Consider the following 18,218-nt stretch of genomic DNA (forward strand, 5'->3'; position numbering starts at 1 on the left):
TCATTTTACATTTCCACCAACAGTGCAAGAGGATTCCCTTTTCTCCACACCCTCTCCAGCATTTATTGTTTCTAGATTTTTTTGTTGATGGACATTCTGACTGGTGTGAGGTGATACTTCATTATAGTCTTGATTTGCATTTCTCTAATGATTAGTGATGTTGAGCATCCTTTGATGTGTTTGTTAGCAATCTGTATATCTTCTTTGGAGAAATGTCTATTTAGGTCTTCTGCCCATTTTTGGATTGGGTTGTTTGTTTTTTTGATATTGAGCTACATGAGCTGCTTGTATATTTTGGAGATTAATCCTTTGTCAGTTGCTTCATTTGCAAATATTTTTTCCCATTCTGAGGGTTGTCTTTTTGTCTTGCTTATGGTTTCCTTTGCTGTGCAAGAGCTTTTAAGTTTCATTAGGTCCCATTTGTTTATTTTTGTTTTTATTTCCATTTCTCTAGGAGGTGGGTCAAAAAGGATCTTGCTGTGATTTATGTCATAGAGTGTTCTGCCTATGTTTTCCTCTAAGAGTTTTATAGTGTCCAGTCTTACATTTAGGTCTTTAATCCATTTTGAGTTTATTTTTGTGTATGGTGTTAGGGAATGTTATAATTTCATTCTTTTACATGTAGCTGTCCAGTTTTCCCAGCACCACTTATTGAAGAGGCTGTCTTTTCTCCATTGTATATTCTTACCTCCTTTATCAAAGATAAGGTGACCATATGTGCATGGGTTTGTCTCTGGGCTTTCTATCCTGTTCCATTGATCTATATTTCTGTTTTTGTGCCAGTACCACATTGTCTTGATTACTGTAGCTTTGTAGTAGAGTCTGAAGTCAGGGAGGCTGATTCCCCCAGCTCCGTTTTACTTTCTCAAGATTGCTTTGGCTGCTTGGGGTCTTTTGTGTTTCCATACAAATTGTGATATTTTTTGTTCTAGTTCTGTGAAAAATGCCATTGGTAGTTTGATAGGGATTGCACTGAATCTATAGACTGCTTTGGGTAGTATAGTCATTTTCACAATTTTGATTTTTCCAATCCAAGAACATGGTATATCTCTCCATCTGTTTGTATGATCTTTAATTTCTTTCATCAGTGTCTTATAGTTTTCTGCATACATGTCTTTTGTCTCCTTAGGTAGGTTTATTCCTAGGATTTTATTCTTCTTGTTGCAGTGGTAAATGTGAGTGTTTCCTTAATTTCTCTTTCAGATTTTTCATCATTAGTGTATAGGAGTGCAAGAGATTTCTGTGCATTAATTTTGTATCCTGCTACTTTACCAAATTCATTGATTAGCTCTAGTAGTTTTCTGGTAGCATCTTTAGGATTCTCTATGTGGCATACCTATTTTGATCAAGAGACTATTGCAATAGTGATGCTGCTTCAGTTCCAGACCTAACCTCTGAGAAGACGAGCAGTTTCTGCCTCCTACCTCTTGGAGCTCTGGGCTCCCTTATAAAAAATTCAGGCTGCAGAGGGAAGCTACATGGAAGATTAAGGAGGCATCAGGCTTGTGAGTGAAGAGGTCATTGTGGATGAACATTCCAAGTGAACCTTCTGATAACACCAACCCCAGACTCTAAGGGTGTAAAACTGCATGAGAGATGCCAAGTGAGAACACCAGCTTAACCTGGTCAACCCAAAGAATCCTAAGAGATAATAACAAATTGTTGTTTCAAGCCTCCCAATTTGGGGGTAATTTGTTACATAGTCTTCTGTAACAGAAACAACATATATTCTCAAATTCAAGTTTAATTTAAAATTACAAGTTGTAGTGCCCCATTCTTATTTTTATACTGTTATAATTGTTAGTATTCTGTAACTATTACTATGTATATCTCAATATATTTTTTTCTGTTTTTAATCTAAAGATCAATGGCAGACCAAATTTTTGCAATGCATTGAATTTTATATGGGTGACCCAGCAAAAGCACATCTCAGATGAAACTAATATAATGTTATATGCCAATTATACCTCAAAAAAATTTAAAAGTACATCTCAAGAGTCTTCCCAGGATCTGAAAGTGGAGATGTGCCTCCTTGAACTTTTTTTTTTTTTTTTTTTTTGGTGAGAAAGTTGCCATGTCACTATTACTAAAGTCATTGAAACAGCTAATATAAATTAGTGTTATTTAGTGCTATGTTATGATTCATGACTATTGTCCAGAAGCAAAGACTACTTATCACATTTACTTATAAAGCTATATCTTCATTTACAGTTTCAGTTACAATCATTTGTTCATTTATCCTGGCTTATTAAGCATTATCCAAGAGATGATCTCCTTGGCTTCAGAGACGTGTGACATTTGCCCAGATATGGATTTCCTGTCAGTGGCCGGGTCTGGACTCCTTATATTTGTATATACTGCTAATTGCTCTTCAACTGTAGACTCTTAATAGGGTTTATTTTATTTTCCAAGAAAGAGCTCTATAAAGCTTTCTTGGAAATTAAGAGAGATGCTAATTAAGTGTTTATTAGCTTGAAATTCCCAGTATTTTAAGATATTTTTTACATACAAAAATGGGCATTTCATAATACTACATTCCAGGTAGTTTTAAATTCATGCCTAACAATAACCTTATGAGGTGGTGTATATGCATTTTTACTGAGTAGGAGAGTAGGGCTAGAAGTTAAGTGACTTACACTGTCTCAGAGTTAGAAAGTAATTGTGCTGGGATTTGGATCCAGGACAGCTTACAGAGTCTACTAACTCCCACTTTTATCCTCTACAGGAATGAACTATTACTTATTCTCTACTCGTAAGCATTTGCTTATCTTTAGCTATTATAAATTTTTAACCACATTTAATATTTCAAGGTTGATGTGGTAGATTAATCTGTTACCTCTGAAAGTGGAGGGGATATGGAGAAAAAGGTAATATGTTGAAATAGCAAAGGCTAGTTCACCAATTACTGAACTTTTCCTATAATGTTTTTCTACTAGATAATCATAATTTCTCATTAGCTTGGATTTCTCAATAAGACAGAGCATGCACATGCTTGCAAGAAAACAAAAATGTAACAGAAGAACAGACATAAAATTGATTAGAGAGGCCTCAACACAAATTGGACTAAACTGAGAAGAGGAAAATCCAACATGAATTTGGAGGGCGAGATTTGTAACATATGGTAGGGTGTTTTTAATCCAACCTTCAAACAGTGGTTGCAATGACCTCTCGACTTGCAGCTCTGATCCTAATGGGCAAAGTACATCTAGTGCCTATGGACCACGGAGCATCTCAACCATGCCCAAAAGAGAGAAAAACAGCCAGATCAGTTCAATTCAGCAAGACAAAACACAGTCGTGTGTTTGTCACTGAGAGATTCCCTAGAGAAACTCCTGCTCCAGGAGCTCCTGTGAGAGCTGCAGTGTGACTGCATTGCTATTTCATTTTAAATATAGTTGAAGATCTGTGCCAGAGGAGAAATGCTGTGGGGAGCAATACTTGTCATTAGAGGAATAATAATAATAATTGTTGAAATTAATAGTGCTCTCTTCATTTAGGAGATTTATCCTTGTGGCATACGGTAGCTCCTAAATGTAGCAGCCTAGTTCAGGAACTCTGTGTCCAAGAGGATGTAGATTTATTTATTACTTACTAAATATTCATATTCATCTCTATTTGTCACTCTATCTAGTGGCTGATTTATTCAGCTCATTCGTGGCCATTCTGCTCCAGTTACTGCCCCTAAGATTAACCCACTGAGGCAAACCTGGATCTTCTTCCTAAAGTTATATCCACAAGTCCAACTGACTCAGATTTCTCAGAAAAACCTTCCAGCTTCCATTTATTCTTCCTAGAATGGACTGTCTCTCAATTTGTCCAGACAGTGAGCACTTCAGAACTGGCAAGAATCAGAGAAAAATGGTCTACATTTAATGTAGCACTTTGTTCAGAATGATTTAACAATGAAAACTCTCATGACCAACCACATACACTCCCCACTCACTCCCTGTTACTCTTCTCTGCTTTGTTTTTCTCCATGTCATCTCTTAACATACAGCCTAATTTACTTATTTTGCTAATTGTCTTTTATTCCCTAGGATTCTTTAGAATGAGGGCAAGTGTAATTGTTTATTCACTACTGTATCATCAGTATCTGACACACAGATATCTGTTCAATAAATAAAAGAACTAACATGGAAGTCTATTTCCTTACCTGCCAATTTTTTATAATGATAGTATAGGTATCTCGTATTAGCCAAATCTTTTTCATTCCTACAAGAAGTGTTTTACTGTAGATTTTCAGAGAGCAGGAGCCTATATTCCATTATTTTTATTGGGAAAATCATGATGGGTTCCAAGCCACATTCTTAAATACCTAAATTACAGTCCACAAATGACTTCTGGATAACATCAAGCACTGAAAATACAAAATATCTAATTACTTGAAAAGTAATAAAGTCATTGGAGTAGACAATGTGACTCTGAGTTTTCTTTTTCCACTGCAAGGAGCTAGTACTCCAAAGCAACCATGCAGTGAAACAGTATGTTAAATATAGAAAAGAAAATGACTAAGTTGAAGTCTGTTGGTAGTGCCTTCCCCTACCTGACAAAAACAAGTAAGAATCCATGTCAGCATAAACCTCTAAGTAAAAGGTAGAGAAGACAATAGCAACTATAGATAATAAGTTTAAAAAATACGTCATAGTTGCATCAGGAGAACAGCAGAGTTAGAACTGCAATATGATCCAAGTTCTCTCATAAGAAGAAGCACCCAATTTAGATGTCTGCTGATACGCACATGTAGTTTTGTTCAGGAATGTTTTGAGTTTGATAGTGAATTTTTGGTAAAATTTTTTGCAGATCATCATGGTGAATGGATGGTGAGATTTTGAATAGCAAGAGCTAATTTGACATCTCTTGAAGGGTTTTTAAGAATTAAATGAGATCTTCCTTCTCCATAAAGACCTGACCTTATTAATTATTCATGTATAGCAATACATATTATTAAGTTTGAAAGAAGTAGAAAGATAGATATAAATGTTGTCATTAAATTCATCACAAATTATTGATATGCCTATTTTTGCTTGTGAACTTTCTTTCCTGCCTGTCAGCTGTTTCTTTCTGATTCAATAATCCTACAATTGACCAGTTTGGAGAACATGAAATAGGAGAGAGGCTTTCCAAACTGTCATATCAAAGTACCATTCTAATCAACCATGAGTAAGCAACTTGCTGTCCTGCAGCTGCAGTGATGACCATTTTTCCTTGTGACTGCTCTTAATAAGGTTCTTATGTTGTATTGATTTGTCTGGTACCTAAAATAATTTCAGTTTTTACGTTTCAAACCCAAAACTGTTACCCTAGGGACTGAAAACTGGTTAAATTGTTAATTCCTGGTTTTAAAACTTTGAGAAGGATTGGTATTCTATTTTGCATGTCTCAAATCCCTCTGCATTATTTCAGATGCCTAGTCTATAACAGTTTTGTATATGCAGTTTTGCACTTACGGAAATATATACCTAATTTGAAATTAAATAAGTACTGTTCCTGTATCATAGATTAAAAATATGGCTGGCAAGCTGTTCTCAGTTTCATGAAGTCTGTTGTTGCTACTGTAAAGGTACCTGCATATCTGGCTCAGTTGATAATGACAGAAATAAGAGTAAACTTAGGAGTCTCATATGCTACCTTAGAGTAGAATTTTATTTTGATTTTAGCAAACAATATCTACAAGCAAACTATACAAATAAGTTTTTCTGGTTAAGTATTTGTTTTACTCCTTTAGGATGGAAAATCTTTGCAGCATTCTGTATATACTTAATTTAGTAAAGGGTAACTCATTAGCCTAAGAAACGAACCTGAAAAAGTAGACCAGTCAGTCTTATCCTAATACCGATGACTTCTCTAAAAATACTATCTAGTTACAGTCAGATTAGTAATTAAAACTAAAATTTGCATTCATATTATCATTTCGTAAATATAGCTGTATTTTTTAGATTGCTAGTTTTTGAAAAAATTGTCTCATGCAGTTTTGAGCTCAAGAATATATATTTTGGATTTACAGGTTAAACAGTACTTGCTGTGGTCCTGAAAAACAAAATTTGGACACAATTTGGAAGTGCAGGAGCAAGCTGACCAATAAAGTGCTAAAATGCTAAGAAACTGAACAAATTAGGGAAATACAAGTTACCACTATGGAAAAACTAATTTATTTTCATTGATAGTGGACTAATAATGTATGTGTGGCTCAATCATACCTCACTGATTAATTCATTTCTTTCACAAATGTTTATTGAGTACTTTGAAAGTTTCGCACACTTCACTGGTACAAATAGATTTGCTTAATGACACAAGAAAAATTATACAGAAAAAATTAAGGAAAAAAAGTAAAGACTAATCAGTGTATGCTAATATGCAAGGACTAATGGACTGTAAACTGGGCAATTCTCAGTGCTTCCAAAGAGAGCAAGTCTCTTTACGTAAACAGTATGTCTTCAGCCTTATGTAACAGATACAGTCAAAGCACTGAGAAAACACAGAAAAGGTCTAAGAATTGACATATCAGTGTAAAACAATTGATAATCCAGAGTTAGCGCAATCTCTCTCCCTCTCTCTTTCCCTCTCTCTCTCTCTCTGTTCCTCAGCTCATGCACATGCATGCGCGTGTGCACACACACACACACACAAACACACAAACTCATAATGTACATTTTAAGATTCTTTTCCTGTCATTAACTTCTAAGCTACTTATATTGTGGCCATAAGTTAAGGTATGTATGATATATGTTGTCTGGCAAAATAACAGTTTTTTTTTTACAGTGTTTTTAAAAAAAGAAAAATATTGAAAGTAATAAAATAATCCAAGAACTGCATGCCAGTGAAAACACACATGGCAAAACTTACAAGATGCCATAAGTATAATTTTAAGTTAGAGCTCTAAATATATTTGTTAGTAAACAAAAAGCTCCTAATTAAAAAGCTTAGTATTTACATAAGAATATAGCAAGAGAAAAACATAAGGCCAAAAATTTGAAAGGAGTAAATGAACAAAATAAGAGCAGAAATCAATAAAATAGAAACGAGAGGATACAAAAGAGATGTTCAACACAGCCAACAAAGTAGATGCTTTTTTGAAAAAAATCTAATAGAGAAACAAACCTCTGTCATTATTGATCAAGAGAGAAAAGAAAGAAGACACAAATAAACAATATTGTGCACAGGTTTCCTATTGTATGCTGGCAAAGTTTTCTCTTGGAAATATGCGTATAGATTCTTTTGTGTCATAGGGTATGTGAGTACTTAATATTCGGAGATAGTACCAAAACGTTCGCAAAATTTATTGCAGAATTAAACGTCCTACCAACAAGATGTAAGAGCAAGTGTATATACATCCTCGTGATATTGTCAGATTTTTAAAGTTTTTGCCAAATGAGTGTAAAAATTCATCTAAGTGTAGTCTTGCTTTGTAATTCCCTGATCACTAATGATGTTGAACAACTCTTCATATATTAATTGGCTATGTGTGTTTCCTCTTCTATGAAATCTTGTTTGCCTATTCTTCGATCAGGTTGTCAGTGCTTTGTTTATTGGTTTGCAGGAGTTCTTTAGGTACTCTCAATACTAATATGCTGTTCATTGCAAGTAGCAAGAATATCCTTTTCTAGGTTACATCATCTATTCACTTACACACACAGATGGTTGGTAACTGATAAGCCCATATGTCCATTTCGGTTCAGCCTTGACAACTTGTTACAAGTATAATTAAGTCAAACAGAAGGTACATCTAAAGGAGCAATAGTAACTCTGTGTTCAAGAGGTTTAAAATCAGGCATGGTACTTTGAGGCAGCAGTTTACATCTGGATCCCAGGGTTTTTATAGTAGTAGTAGCAGCAGCAGTAGGAATAGTAGTAGTAATAATAATGATCTTTTTTTAAAAATTATTAGCACCTTTAATTATTATTTATTTATTTATTTTTGGCTGTGTTGGGTCTTCGTTTCTGTGCGAGGGCTTTCTCTAGTTGTGGCAAGCGGGGGCCACCCTTCATTGCGGTGCGCGGGCCTCTCACTGTCGCGGCCTCTCTTGTTGCGGAGCACAGGCTCCAGACGCGCAGGCGCAGTAGTTGTAGCTCACGGGCCTAGTTGCTCCGCGGCATGTGGGATCCTCCCAGACCAGGGCTCGAACCCGTGTCCCCTGCATTGGCAGGCAGATTCTCAACCACTGCGCCATCAGGGAAGCCCGCTAATGATCATTTTTGTTGTTACTATTATTAAAGAAATAATTGATTAGTTTGGAGTGACAAATGTGTAGTGTGGTAGATATGCTTTGTTGCTCACTCCTTCCCTGTAAGAGGATTATACCTCCCTGCTCATCACCATATGACATACAATGTCTCCCAAGCCAGGAGTGTACTTGCACTCCATTGATTGTATACCAAAGTAGAAAATTTAACAGCCTTTGTGCGCTTCAATGGCCCTCATGCTCCTTTTCACATCTCAGCACATTTCAGAATGTGGTTTTTCTTTCAGGCTAAATCTCAGAATGAAGAAGATACATTGAACAGAATCTCAGCCAGAGCAGAGCTGCAACTGATATGTAACCTGAGCAAGAAATAAACCTTTGTTACTCTAACCCCCTGAGATGATTACAGCAGCCTTACCTGGCCAAAGCTCATACATGGCAAATGTTGCTAATTGTTCCTGACCCTCCTGCCTTCATCGTGATGTGATCCTTGTATTGTGGGCTGGCATCGTGCCGGACAGGATGTAAAATATTTAAAAGTTGACAGACAACACTCTTGCTCTTTAAGGCTTGTAATCTTTACAGATATATAGAAAAAGTGCAAAGTAATGAAATTTATATGATCTAACTTTGATGTTCCTTTTCATTTTCTCAAGTCAAAGGTTAATATAAAATAATGTTCAAATTAGTGGTGCTGATGTACTAAATATAATATGACTTAGAATAGTGCCCTGGCATATGGTAGATGCCTAATAAATATTTGTTGGACAAATGGTCAATAATTATTAAATTAGTAAAATTATGAATATATCCAGAATACTAACGAAACTTAAGCAGCATATGGAAATATGGTTTATAAAATATGAAAATACTGAAAAGTGAAAATGTTTACACAGATTCTGTCTTTAGAAGTGATATCCCAAATGACTCCCAAAACTATTGAAATCAGTTTCCAATTGGTAATTATTAATATTATAAGTCGCATTTATGAAACAATGTAATAATAACTATTTGCCACTAATAATCCACAAGATAGACATTTCATTGATTACTAAGCAATATGGAATTATCTACTGATTGTATTATTGCAGTTTTTTAATGACACTTTTATTGTTAACATATATTAACTGCTGTTAAAATGTAGTGACATATTCCTACCATGTGGTTATTTTAAATGCCACAAATTTTGAAAGTTCCAGGAAGAAAATAATAAAATAATAAAAGTGTCATAATCAGCAGAAAAATGGAAGATGGAAAGACATTAGAAAAAAAAATAAAATTATTTATATCATAGAAATATTTTGGAAGAAAATATAGAATGCCAGGGAAAAAAGAGAAATGCTTTAGTTTCAGTGAACTATACTCATAATTATCAAGCATAACTGATACTTTTTACCAAAAACTAAAAGACAAAAAAAAAAAAAATCTTAGAGAATCCATTAAACTAAATATAGCTTTTGCAAATCTAAGTATATGACTATATAAATTGACTCTTAAATTACTCTCTTTTTGAAAGTTACTGATCTCAAGTCAGAAATTCTAACTTTCCAAAAAGTAGGAAGTTTTGGAAATGAATATTATGTGAATATTTCAAATGGAAAAAAAATGACTAGAATCTGGTTACTTCATTCAATTTCAAAGGATTCTGTATTTTGTCTGTATTTCAAACTCTTTGGAGGTAGAAAACAATGTATCAAAGAGTGGCAGATTTTTCATGTATTTCAGGTAAACATGAAGGAAGAGAAATGCACATTAAACAATAATATTAAGTATTCAGAATTATAATCTGATTTTTAAAATCTATAATTATCAGTGCTGCAGAACAGAAACTATAAGTAAATGAGAAAAAATAATGCCATGTGGTAGTGAATACGATTCAGTTTTTAGTGATGTAATGTCTAACACCAATGGATTAGCCAAGCAACTGTATGATTATGGGAACTTTTCCATTTGGCAGGAATTGTAGCAAAATTTGAATATTATGGCAAATATTTATGCAGAATACAGACACTTTAACTAAAAACTACTACGTATTATTTTGGGTATGAAAAACAACTGAATAATTAAGACATACATGTGATCAGAAAAGTAACTTTGAATAAATTAATTGATATTACTCAATTGCTATATGTATGTATATATATAATCACATAAATTGTATTAAATTGAGATAAAGTAGTGCTTGATTTGAAGATTTCTAAAATGCATGTTTTTCAGATGGGAATATTTTTGTGAGGGTTTGCCCAGTAAGTGACAAAATTGGAGAAAGAATACAAACATTTTAGTGGACTACTTGCAAAAATCTGAATCTTGCCAGAAATAATCTAAGAAGCAAGGGTAAAACAGGGTGCAGAAGAAATAACATATTGCAACAAAAGATAAAAAAACAAACGGGTATTTTACGTTGCTTGTTCTGTGATTGTTTAAACTTCTTAGTAAAGAATGTAGCTAAACTGTCTTTTGACACCATTGATTTTGTTGTTATTGCTGTTGTTCAAGTACTATATAACTACTTTTCAGCTTTAGAGAATCACTGTAGTATATTGAAAGCACATTTACCAGACATAGATTTTAAAGTGACAACAGATAAATGTTTTTTTTTCATGAGTGATATTGTTTCTTAAAAGTACTAAGGTCAATAAAATATTTTTAAACATAGGATTTGTCTCATTATTTTTAATCATGCTTTTTAATTGCATACTATATTAATAGATTCTAATAGTTGAACATAACATTTTACTACTCCTTACTACCATCTCATAAATCATAGCTATAGTTTTTTTTTTAACTTTATCAAGGTTTGTAACATTTATAAAATGCTGTGTCACCATATAGTTGATTAGTTTTAATTTTGTGTTTAAATTGCTAATGAATGAATTTCTGCTCATCTCTTTAAAACAGCTTCAAGTTCTGGGGACATTATTTTGACTAGTCTTTTAATTCACTTGATTTTAATTCTTATATGTTGAGAAAATTCATGATAGGCTGAATGTTGACCCTCCTAAGATATGTCTACATCTTAATTCCTAGAAGCTATGAATATGTATCTTAGTCTGTTCTGGCTGCTATAACAAAATACTGTAGACTGGGTGGCTTAAAAATGAAAAGAAAAAAGGAAATTTTTTCCTCACGTTTCTAGAGGTTGGGAAGTCCAAGATCAGGGCACTAGCAGATTCGGTGAGAGCCCACTTCCTGGTTAATAGATGACCATCTTCTGGCTATAACCTCACATGTTGGAAGGGGAGATGCAGCTCTTTGGGGCCTCTTTTATAAAGGCACTAATCCCATTCATGAGTGTTCCGCCCTTATGACCTAATCATCTCCCAAAGGCCCCACCTACAAATAATATCATATTGGGAATTAAGTTTCAACATATGAATTTTGGGGGACACAAGTATTCAGTCTGTAGCAATATGTTACCTTATATGGCAAAAGAGAATTTACATATGTGATTAAATCAAAGATCTTGAGATTTGGTTACCCTGGATTATCTAGGTGGGTCCAACGGAATCACAAGTGTCCTTATAAGAGGGAGGCAGTAGAATTACAGTGAAGGAGAAGATAATGTGAAGAAAGAAAAGATTGAATTGATGTAGCCACCAGCCAAGGAATGCCAGAAGCCTCTAGAAGCTGAAGGAAGCAAGGACTGAATTCTTCTTTGGAACCTCCAAAAGGAACATCCAGGCTGACACCTTGTGTTTTGTTTTGGGGCAAATTATGCTCAGAGACTGAGATTATTTTTGCCAATATTTTATTTAACACAGGTTCACTGCAGGACTTATTTAATTTCACAAGCCAATAACATACAGGATAATGTCCCATAATAAGCCAGTAAAGAAATACCCTACTCCAAACCAATGATAGATTAATTACATTTTTGTTCCAGGCAAGGGGAGATGAAAGGAATAAAGTCCAAATTTAGTTCAAGGTGTACCCTTCTACCAGTTGGTTCATGGGAAAGTCAGTTTAGCCAACCATGAGTTCATGTCCAGTTGCCAGCATAAGAACAAAAGTTCCTTGTTGCTAGAGCACGATTCGAGGGAATGAAGACGTAGGACATGCAAGATGATCTTCTGGAGGCTACTGCATGGTTTTCACCACTGCCAAACAGAGTCACTTTCCAGGCAGGAGCTGATGCCCCAAAGTCTTTGGAGAGCTATATAGATCAGCAGAGGGTCACCTTGCCCGGACCAAACACTCTTGAACAGTCCCCACAAGCTCTGGGTATTTATACCCTAAATGTCCCCTCGCCATAGTTGCTTCCCATTGTGTTCTTACTGGCAAGCCCCAAGTGGTGCCTCTCAGAAGCTTACTGAGTCCTTGTTAGCAAGCACAGATGTGGGTGATGACATCCTGACACAATTTCCCTTTTGTATCAAAACAACTTTACATATAAAAACAACTTCATTCTTAGATCAAAACAACTTCACTCTTAAAAACAACTTCATTTTTCTCATAAACAAGTAGATTTGAAATCATACTATACACAACACCTTGATTTCAGGCGCATAAGACTAATTTTGGACTTTGGACTAATTCTGGAGAATAAATTTGTGTTGTTTAAAGTCATCAAGTTTGTAATAATTTGTTATGGCAGCAATAAGGATCTAATACAACGTATCATGTTATAAGTGAAGAACCTTTGGCATCTCTGATTGCTTATAATATTATTAGGTCATAATTCTATGTCCTGACAACTTTGGAGACATTTAAAAAAATTTCTCTTACAAACAGATATTAATTTGGAGAAGCTTGAAGCCAGCCTGATTTATTCTCCCCTCTTTTCAATTTGAATGTTTAAAATACTTTTTATTTTTGAAGTTTAATAACTTATCCAGAATATTTATAATTTCAATTATTTTTTCTTAATTTTTCCTGGAAATCATATATATTTTCATAAACAATTTTAGTTATTCCCAGGTATCTGCAAAGTATTTTTTAATGTTGGAGTACAATTAATCGTTTGTTGGATTTTCTATCTTAGGGAAAGTTATATTTATGTCATATTGTCTTTGTTCTCTTTATTGTTTTCTCTAATTGCTTTACTTTTATGGTTTCCTCTCCATTTACTTTGGTTGTCAGAAAAACCCTCTATTCTTTTCGTTGTCATTAATTTGCTTTTCAGGTCTGCCTAGCTAAATCTAACTTAGTCTGATAATGATATTGTTCTGGTATTTTACTCGTGTCCTTCATTTTCACAATCGCATCTTTTTTTTTTTCATTTTTTGGTTTCATCTCCTCTGCTTTTTGCTTCTTCTGATCTGAGTTCTTTGTTTTTAGCAAGCAATTAAACAATTTTTGTTTTTTTTTTTGCTTGTGGTTTTATTGCATAGTTGTTCTGCCATGTGTCTCATCATGTACTTAAGTCAACTGGGTTACCTCTGTCCAAACATCAATATATTTCTATTGGTTTCAAAAGTATTCTGTCTCATAAAGACTTAGGGAGGGGGAAGGGAGAGAAGAACTCAGTGGAAACTCTGTGCAGTCCATCGAAAAACACTGCCTCTCATGTGATATTTGTTAAATTTACTGCCATATGTTTACTCTGCTTTGTTGGAGCTGGTTCATAACTGAGGATTTAAACACCAGACTCCAGCTCTTCAGTTTCTTCATATACTTGTCTTTCCCAGTAACAATTGCTATTTCCCCTCAGTTTCTCTTCAGATTTTAACATATTAGTGAGAATTCACTAATAAGGATTGTTTGACTCATTCTTGGAAGTGGGACTAAGTTAAAAACTGCATGGTTTACTCTCTTTTTCTTTGAGTTTGGACATATTAGTGATGACGAACATTTAGTTTTTCACAGATTTTTGTATTTAGTGAAAATTCTTAGAGTTGGTTGACTCTCTTCTCAGGAATAGGATTGGGTTCAGAGTTTTATAGCAACTTTTGTCTTTATCTTTTGACTAGATGTGTTTCAGATTATGTTGTAGCTCTTTATACGGTTGCTTGTTGATGGTGTTAAAATACAAAATTCACCTGAGTAAATTTTAAAGATCTAATTGCCTTTGCTGCATGATTCATGGACCAGACAGCTTCCCATCTATTGAGTAGAGGGGAACTGCAAAGGTCTACAGAAAGGGAAAGGTTTTCAGAGGCAGGGCAAAGAAGTAATAAAGAAACAAACAAAATTTCAGATTAGGTCATCTCTCTTTGGGGACAAAAGGGTCTTTTTAGGTGAGTTACCTCATCTTCCTTCGGTGGGGATAGAGAGGGCCCATGTGACACATTGCCTCATTGGTACTAATGAGAAAATTCCACACTGACCAGTTAGGATTACATTCCTGGTAAGGTTGTAACTGCAACTAGGTTAGGTATTAAGTCTTGATTTTGGCACACATGACTCTATTTGGGACCTGCCATTTCTTTTTTAACAAATGGTAAATATTTTTCTTGCTTTAAAAAAAAATAGTTTCCAGAGAAAGAATCTACAATATAGCTTTGTTCCCCCATCATTATCTAGAAATTTCTCTTTTCTTTAATGTGCCTCTATTTTCTTTCTAATCAGACACAATCCCTGGGGTATCATATAAACTTATATTCTTTGTCTTGTGCTCTTTATAAAGTTTGCACTCTCAAATATATACTCTGAAATACCCTGAAATATATACCTTCATTAAGTTATATAACTTTCAATAAATATACAGTAAGTGTGATACAAATAGTACTGTATTTGGTCTAAATATGCTGACAATAAAAATTTGGATTTTTTGTTGGTATTATGGCCCAAAGAGACAGGAATCAATAAATCCTGCCACACACCACAGTTATCCATGTCAATGAGGTTACTGAGGAAGCTGAACTTACAAGGAATAATGGCTTAGGAATATATGGTAATACTTATTGTTAAGTGTCTTGGGTCCTAAACTCCAATAGCAAGAACTCTTTTCAATTGACCTGGAGAGTATATACCTAGCTACAGTTCTAACTATTCTTCTTCTCTCAATACAATCAGCAAGAACACAGAAGCATGACCCTCCAAAAGAATCATGCATTCTTCTGCCTGCCCCCTGAGTTACAGCTGAAGCTGGATCTTACCATTTACAAACAGCTCCATGAAAGGCAAGGAGTTATGGTCTGCAAGATCTGCCACAACTGTTCCAGGATGAAAAACAGGGGTAGTTTATGACATCTGCCTCATGGAGAGAAGTGGAGGTGGGGCGAGCAAGCTGGCTCTACTCCTTCACTTCACTCCTTCTTTTGGCTCCAGCCAAACAGAAGGACTACTCAGAAAGAATGCTTATGGTTTCTAACTCTTCCCTGTGACTTGACCATTCGTTTAAGTGACCTCATCCATGTGCTGGAATCCAACCAAGCAAGTGTTGCATAACCCCAGCACGGTCGGTGGGTTTTTAGTTAGGGATGCGTAGCAGTTATCTTTTCTAAACTACAAATCAGAATATGGAACAAAAGATTTGTATGCCTTTTTTTTTTTTTTTATTTGTACGCCCTTATTATGCAGTTTAGGAAATTAAGAGGCTGAAAAGTTGGAATAAGTGGAACATGTTGATGGTTTATGGGGTAGGAGGAAAGAAAATATGAAATATGCAATTCTTTTAGAATACTTTAAGAATTAGAGCAACTACAGGTGGCTATTGTTAAAGAGAAAAACCATAGGCCCATAATGGTGTCACTTGTGCCCATGACGCCAAACCTAGATTTAATACCTAACCTACTTATACTTTGGACCATCACCAGAAATGTAATCTTAATCAACCAGCCCATCCCCCAGAGGAAGGAGAGGCAATCTGCATGATAAAACCCTGTCTCTACTCCCTCAAAAGAAGTCCTGGCCTAAAAATAATCCTTTCTTTTCTTTTGTTTTTTCCTTGTCTTTTTCTTCCGCTTCTTCTTGTCCCTTGCTTCACCAATCTTCCTATAAAAGCCTCCCGTTCGTACAGCCCCTCAGAGAGCCCTTCCAGCTGCTAGATAGGATGCTGCTGGATTTATGAATCAGCCTAATAAAGCCAATTAGATCTTCTAATTTCTAAGTTCAACTTTGATTTTTTTTTAACACTATAAAAGAATAGAAGATATATAGCTCTATTGTCCTCATGGAACTTAAAATCTAATTCAGAATGTATGACAAATATAGAAAATGTCTGGGGGATTGTTTCAAAATAAAATATACAAAATGTTTAATAATTTAGGATCTTAAAGTCACAATAAGAAGCAATTACCCTGAAGATAACATTATTCAGGGACAACATTATAGGGAAAAAATCGAGTTGCACTTGAGATAGAAGAATATGAATTTGTGAAATGGAGAATAAAATTCATTTTAGGCAGAATGAAGACATTAGATGTGAGGATGAAAAAAACGCGTGAAGGAGATGAAAATAAACTGGCTTATTTTGAGAACCAAACCCTTGAGTTTTACAGGGGAGCAGACTTTGCCACCCTAAAATATGTTTATTGGCATAAGGATTATTTTAGGCTGATTGTTTTTAAGAAACTGCAGACATAGGGGAAGTTCTGAAAACTGAGCAGAAGTTACCCTTTTGTAAGAGACACTTACATATATAAGAAAAATATTTGTAAGGGTGTCTCCCTCGCTGTACCAGGAAGAGGGAGATGACCTTATCTCTAGGATATCCTATTGTTACCAAGGCTATAGCCCCAAAATCATACCCCTGCCCCTCCCTTGAATAGAAACCAAATTACTCTTATCTAAGTTTCAGGAGGAAGCTGCAAAGAGAATATAACAAGAACCACTTAGAACCAACTAGGCCCAAGATGGTGGAAGATTTGACTTCCAGTAGACTGTGAGACTCATTATACGCTCATTATAAAGCATTAGCTAAATGACACACCCACCAGCGCCAGGACAAATGATGATTGCCATAACAACTGGAAAAAACCACACAAGGACTGAAAAGGAGAGCTGCATCAGTTCCAGGTCCAAACCACACCCCTGTTCTTGGTTAACTCATGAATATTCCTCCCACTCTTTCCAAATCCCTCCCTTTTACCTTGACCCTCCTACATATTTGGTGTCTCTGTCCAAATTGGGTTGAGAAGTTGATTTGTAAACTAAATTCTGGCTTCTCTGTTCTTTGGCCATTTAATAAAGCTTGAGCTGTTCCAGTCGCAGCAGAGATTTTGTTATTGGCTGTGTGAATCTGATCAGAAAAAGAACCTCCTTGCCTGAGACAAGAGGTCTCTGCCTGGGCTAGGACCCTGGTGTAGGTCTGGTTGACCAATTCGGTAACACTATCAATGCAGAAGGCAACAGACTTAAATATGCTTAACAACCTTAACCTCTTTTACTATGCTTTTCCTGGTAACCTCCCACACCTGACTCCCCACCCCCAATATCTTCTGTTGTCTTTAGCTGAAGATGGTATTAGGTGAGGGCTGTGCCATTTAGGGGAGCTACTCAGTTTTACTGGGTCACTCCCACGTATGCAGGGTGTATACATGCTATCAAACTTCTGTTTTTCTCTTGTTAATCTATCTTATACCAATTTGATTATTAGACCAGCCAAAGGACCTAGAAGAAAAGAGGGGAACATTTTCCTGCCCCTACAGTGTTCAGGGATGAAGTGGCATAGGTATGTGAAGTGAACAGACGGAAGAACCTGAAAGAGGTTCAAGCATTGTTCTCAGCTCCACATGGAAATATTTTTATCAGTTCTATATGCTGATTGCTAAAATATACCACAAGATAGCCATGAATATGCAAATTGAACTATTTGATTAATAGGTCAAAGGAACTTATCAATGTGTATGTAATTCTTAAATATATATTTCAATCTCAAAGGACATCATTAATAATTATCCCTTATTGTGAAGACAGAGAAAAAGTGATAGTTGGCTACCTTTCTGTGTAGAAAACAAAGAGAAGTTAAATTATAATGAAACTGAATTAGAAACAGAAATCATTAGCTCTTTGACCATCTGGTAAACTGAGATGAAGTATATGGAACATGGAAACCTGAAAAGTTCTGTCTGTGCAAATAAGTTGATGTTTAACAGATAGAAACATATTATGATTTCAAATTTCCTTTCTTGGTGCATCCAAATCAGCATTGAA

The sequence above is a fragment of the Balaenoptera borealis genome (assembly GCF_965194805.1).
Source record: "Balaenoptera borealis genome assembly, chromosome: 9".
Classification (NCBI taxonomy): Eukaryota; Metazoa; Chordata; class Mammalia; order Artiodactyla; family Balaenopteridae; genus Balaenoptera; species Balaenoptera borealis.